The sequence below is a fragment of the Myxocyprinus asiaticus genome, chromosome 9, assembly GCF_019703515.2.
Source record: "Myxocyprinus asiaticus isolate MX2 ecotype Aquarium Trade chromosome 9, UBuf_Myxa_2, whole genome shotgun sequence".
Classification (NCBI taxonomy): Eukaryota; Metazoa; Chordata; class Actinopteri; order Cypriniformes; family Catostomidae; genus Myxocyprinus; species Myxocyprinus asiaticus.
The window spans coordinates 29,008,719-29,014,741 of record NC_059352.1 but is presented as its reverse complement, the minus strand read 5'-3'; the positions used below and the strand labels follow the sequence as shown (position 1 = coordinate 29,014,741).

At 35.6% G+C, this 6,023-nt stretch overlaps 2 non-coding genes across 2 annotated transcripts; one reads left to right on the top strand and one right to left on the bottom strand.

Moving 5' to 3' along the window:
- Positions 1–4,383: 4,383 nt before the first annotated feature.
- On the bottom strand, positions 4,384–4,455 carry trnap-ugg (transfer RNA proline (anticodon UGG)). The gene has a single exon. It is a non-coding gene; the product is annotated as a tRNA-Pro (tRNA).
- A 265-nt stretch (positions 4,456–4,720) lies between these two features.
- On the top strand, positions 4,721–4,794 carry trnai-aau (transfer RNA isoleucine (anticodon AAU)). Its single transcript has one exon. It is a non-coding gene; the product is annotated as a tRNA-Ile (tRNA).
- Positions 4,795–6,023: the final 1,229 nt, after the last annotated feature.

Below are 6,023 nucleotides of genomic sequence, written 5' to 3'. Positions count from 1 at the left end.
CTTTGAGAAACACAAGTGCAGAAAGTCAGCCCTAGGAGATGTGGAGATGCAGGAAGAGTCATCTTTCTTGGAGTCCTCACATCCTGCTGAGGTACCTCATTACTATGTTGATTTATTCAAAGATACAGGGAAAGATTTATATTGCCTCATAATTTGTATATTTGTTTCACTTATGTATCAGCTACTTATTGTGCTTACAACACATTATTATATGTAATTTAGAAATTTTTAGATCCATCTTCTTCTGCTGAGATGCATCTTGCCACAGCGCCAGAGGCTACCCCATAGACTGTCTTGTTCCACCATCCTACCACAGCAAAAACCATGAAAGAACAAGGGTCTGATGACATTCTTTTGGATGCAGGTAATTATTTTTTTCATACAGACACTAATGTGTGTAACCTGTCTGTCTCAGAAAAAAAACATTAGTTTAGTATTTTTGTGAATATCTTACAGAACTGCTGAGAACACCACAACTGCCCATTGCTACTTCTCCCTGTGCAGCTCGCACTGAACCCATCAAGACAGGTAGACAAGTCTTTGTGTTTGATCACAGTAGATGGATGGATCCCATGAGAATTGCCATTGATGGTCTCTTGGCAAAGCACCATGGGAGCAAGGAACTCCTTAAAAGAGTAGATGCTGATTATGCTGCTATGGCAGACTGCTTGCACTGACCCCAACAGCCTTCTGCACTCAACCACAAAACAGCACTTAAGCAGGTACATAAAAGACCTTGCTATAAAAATAAAAAAAAAGAACACAAATGCCTATCTCAACACCAGCCCAGAAAAGCTCCAGGAAACACAACATCAATGGCAGCATCTTAACTCAGGAAGTGAAACCATCAGTGTCATGGTGAAAACACTCCCACCTGCTCCTATCAATCCACCTGCAAAGAATCTTTCTATTTCTCTCTCTACTATGGATATGTTCCTTTTTATATTTGAAAGTGAATTTTTTTATGTTAATAAATGTTTAATGCTTTTACCTTGCTTGTATTTTAAATGTTTTCACTTAGTAATGGTTATGCAACAAATGTTCCTTTTTATATTTAAAAGTAATTTAGGTATTTTTAATGTTAATAAATGTTTAATGTTTTTATCTTGCTTGTATTTTAAATGTTTTGCACTTAGTAAAGGTTATGCAACAAATGTTTCTGTTTATAGTTTACTGTTATTTAAATTGACAAACTGTGACTTCATTCTGCTTTAGTACTGTTAATAAACATAATAAAACTGTACTTAAATACATAATGTTGATTTTGTCTCTTTAAAAAGGTTTCATTAAGTTTATATATAAAAATCCTAAAACATCAGAGTGGTGTATGGTGTCTTCATTTTAAATATTAATATCTAAATATTTTAAACCTTTAAAACTGTACTTACAGTTGAAGTCAGAAGTTTACATAAACTTTAGCCAAATACATTTAAACTCAGTTTTTCACAATTCCTGACATTTAATCATAGAAAACATTCCCTGTCTTAGGTCAGTTAGGATTACTACTTTATTTTAAGAATGTGAAATGTCAGGATAATAGTAGTGAAAATTATTTATTTCAGCTTTTATTTCTTTCATTGCATTCCCAGTGTTTACATACACTTTGTTAGTATTTGGTAGCATTGCCTTTAAATTGTTTAACTTTGGTCAAACATTTTGGGTAGCCTTCCACAAGCTTCTCACAATACGTTGATGGAATTTTGGCCCATTCCTACAGACAGAACTAGTGTAACTAAGTCAGGTTTGTAGGCCTCCTTGCTCACACACACTTTTTCAGTTCTGCCCACAAATTTTCTATCGGACTGAGGTAAGGGCTTTGTGATGGCCACTCCAATACACTGGCTTTGTTGTCTTCAAGCCATTTTGCCACAACTTTGGAGATATGCTTGGGGTCATTGTCCATTTGGAAGACCCATTTGCAACCAAGCTTTAACTTCCTGGCTGATGTCTTGAGATGTTGCTTCAAAATATCCACATACATTTCCTTCCTCATGATGCCATGTATTTTGTGAAGTGCACCAGTCCCTCCTGCAGCAAAGCACCCCCACAACATGATGTTGCCACCCCCATGCTTCACGGTTGGGATGGTGTTCTTCAGCTTGCAAGTCTCACCCTTTTTCCTCCAAACATAACGATGGTCATTATGGCCAAAGAGTTCAATTTATGTTTCATTGGACCAGAGGACATTTCTCCAAAAAGTAAGATCTTTGTCCCCATGTACACTTGCAAACTGTAGTCTGGCTTTTTTTTATGGCAGTTTTGTAGCAGTGGCTTCATCCTTGCTGAGCAGCCTTTCAGGTTATGTCGATATGGCACTCGTTTTACTGTGGATATAGATACTTGTCTACTTGTTTCCTCCAGCTTCTTCACAAGGTCCTTTTCTGTTTTTCTGGGATTGATTTTCACTTTTCACACCAAACTACGTTCATCACTAGGAGACAGAATGCATCTCCTTCCTGAGCGGTATCATGGCTGCTTGGTCCCATGGTGTTTGTACTTGCGTACTACTGTTTGTACAGATGAATGTGGTACCTTCAGGCATTTGGGAAATGCTCCCAAGTATGAACCAGACTTGTGGAGGTCCACAATTTTTTTTTTCTTTTTTTTTTTTCTGATATCTTGGCTGATTTCATTTGATTTTCCCATGATGTCAAGCAAAGAGGCACTGAGTTTGAAGGCAGGCCTTAAAATACATCCACAGGTACACCTCCAATTCAGTACACCTCCTATCAGAAACTAATTGGCTAATTGTCTAAAGGCTTGACATCATTTTCAGGAATTTTCCAAGCTGCTTAATGGCACAGTTAACTTAGTGTATGTAAACTTCTGACCCACTGGAATTGTGGTATAGTCAATTAAGAGTGAAACAATCTGTCTGTAAACAATTGCTGGAAAAATTACTTGTGTCATGCACAAAGTAGATAAATGACTAAACGACTTGCCAAACATATAGTTTGCTATATTAAATCTCTGGAGTGGTTAAAAAATGAGTTTTAATAACTCAAACCTAAGTGTATGTAGACTTCTGACTTCAACTGTAAATACATAATGTTGTGTCTCTTTAAAAAGGTTTAATCAAGTTTACATATAATAAATACTAAAACATCAGAATATTGTATGATGTCTTAAATTTAAATATTAATGTCTAAATATTTAAAACATTTAAAACTACCTAAATACATAATGTTAATTGTGTCTCTTTAAAAAGGTGTCATGCTTATATACAGGGTTGGGAGGGTTACTTTTGAAATGTATTCCACTACAGATTACAGAATACATGCTGCAAAATGTAATTTGTAACGTATTTCGTTAGATTACTCAAGGTCAGTAACATATTCTAAATACATTGGATTACTTCTTCACTTGTTTTCACTATAAAAACTCTGCCAGTACAGTAAGACAAAATAAACATATTAAAAATACATTCTCTGAAAAACCTAAATATCTTATGCAGTGTTGTTTCTAAAACAAGATAAATCAAATTGATCTTGTTTTAAGGATTTTTAGAACTTTTTACAGGAAAACAATACAAAAATTATTATCAAGAATACTATTTTTGCCCTAATATCAAAGGTCTTACTAGAAAAAAAGAAATTATGATCCAACGTAGTGCCTGGTAACGTGCATTTACACAAGGTTTATTTCTATTTCTTGTGCTCCAAACTTACTTCAAACTTACTTCTCTGTCTGCTCGTATGAATGTAACACATCATAAGAAAGTGTTTCATAGCTCATTTATATGTATAAATGTTTTCCATCTTAAAGGACTAAATATTAAATGAAACAAATGACAATACAATGCAAAGTAATCTCTTCAGTAATCAAAATACTTTTTGAATGTAACTGTATTCTAAATACCAGTGATTTCAATTGTAACTGTAGTGGAATACAGTTACTTATATGATGTATTTTAAATATGTATTTAATGTATTACATGTATTCCATTACTCCCCAACCCTGCTTATATATAAATAAATACTAAAGCATCAGAATGTATGGTGGAATGTATGGTGTCTTAATTTTAAATAGTAATGTCTAAATACTTTAAATATTTAACTACAATGAAAATGTCCCTCACTTAAAATGTTACTATTTTGTACAGGTTGGTGAGGTAGGATTTGAGCCTGAGTGTGTACAAGTGTTTCGTGGTTCTGTCTGGAACCCCCTTTCCTCCCACCTATTGACTGGTCAGCAGCCTTCACTTCCGTACTACTGGCCTTCCTGTGGAAGGCAGCTAACCCATCCAACCAACATAAAAAACACTCTCCTACTTTCGATGACATCGTGTTGCTGAATTGTTGTAATAGTGCGTAGCCAAACGAATGTATTATGCCATATGCTTTAGTCCATTTTGCTTTTGAGGGATTTACTTGGAAAAATATAGGGCTCGTCCGGGATTTGAACCCGGGACCTCTCGCACCCAAAGCGAGAATCATACCCCTAGACCAACGAGCCTTGATTTCATCGAAGATGTTCAGTCTTAATAACTCAGACGCAATCAATTTGTCGGAATGTCTGAAGTATGGCATTGTTGTATGAATGTACTCTTCGCTAAAAGTTTTGAGGTGGGAGAACCATTCGTAAAAAGATACTTTTTTTAATAAACGCACATTTTAATAAATCCTTTGAGTAACGTCCCCTTCCGCAGTGCCCTTCAAGGGCACAAAAATGTAGTTTGGAAGTCGCCCAATATGAAACTGGACCTCACAGGACAACATCCGGCCGGTTAGCTCAGTTGGTTAGAGCGTGGTGCTAATAACGCCAAGGTCGCGGGTTCGATCCCCGTACTGGCCAAGTAGTTTTACCATGAGAATTAAACTAACAATCGTTGTATTATTTCGTACTAACGGAACAATTCAGTATAACCAATCCATTTCAGATGTAAACCAAAGAACAGTAAACCTCAAGAATGAGATTGCTACACTAGGTTAAAAGGTGCTCTCAGTTATTATTTTTTTGCTAATTGCTAAACTTTCAAACAGAATAAAAATGCTGTACACTCACGACATGACTTTAGTCCTATTAGAGGGGGAAAGCTGCCTTAATCTACATATCTGTGCAGCGCATATTTATGAGTACCGCCATGTTGAGATCACATGAATAGCCAAATATTAACAGCTTTATCTTGATAATCCCCTTTAATTGGAGTCTTGGACACACACACACAGAAATAAATTCATAATGGCTGACTGAAGATTGTATTTTCACAATCGATCGGTAACTAAGAACTTCTGTTTATGCATTATGCTGCAACTACAACTGTAATTAAGTCTCGTAAATAACCGAACTGTGTGTGAACGTAACAGTATTAAAGGCATAATTCACCCAAAAACTAATATTCTCTCATAATTTACTCACACTCATGACATCTCAGATGTGTATGACTTTCTTCTGATGAACGCAAATAATTTGAGTATTCAATTTCTTTAGGTCCTCACAATGTAAGTGAATGGTAACTGACATCTTGAAGCTCAAAAAAGCACATAAAGGTAGCATAAAAGTAATCTGTATTACTCCAGTGGTTAAATCTATATCTTCAGAATTGATGTGGGTAAGAGATGAATATTTATTTCCTTTTTTACTATAATTCTGCCCAGTAGGTGGTGATATGCATAAAGAATGCAAATCACCAAAAACAAAAGAGAACATGAAAGTGGAGATTGATGGTAAAAAAAGACAAATATTAATCAGTTTCTCACCCATACCCATCATATTACTTCTAAAGAGATTCTTATAGATTACTTATATGCCAAGTCTGTGATTTCTGAGCTTAAAAATTTGGTACACCTGAAATATTCTTCTAAAAATCATTGTGTTCAGCAGAAGAAAGTAATACACATTTAGGATGGCATAGCATTTCACTTTTGGGTAAACCATTTCTTAAGCACTCAAACACAGGACTAACAACCGTATTCTGCTGCTATGTGAACATGGGTGGCCAGAAGACATCCCAGCTGAACCCATTCCCACATCCTTTATTTCTGGTTTGTACATGTGTAATAACCCAGTCTTACCACAACAAG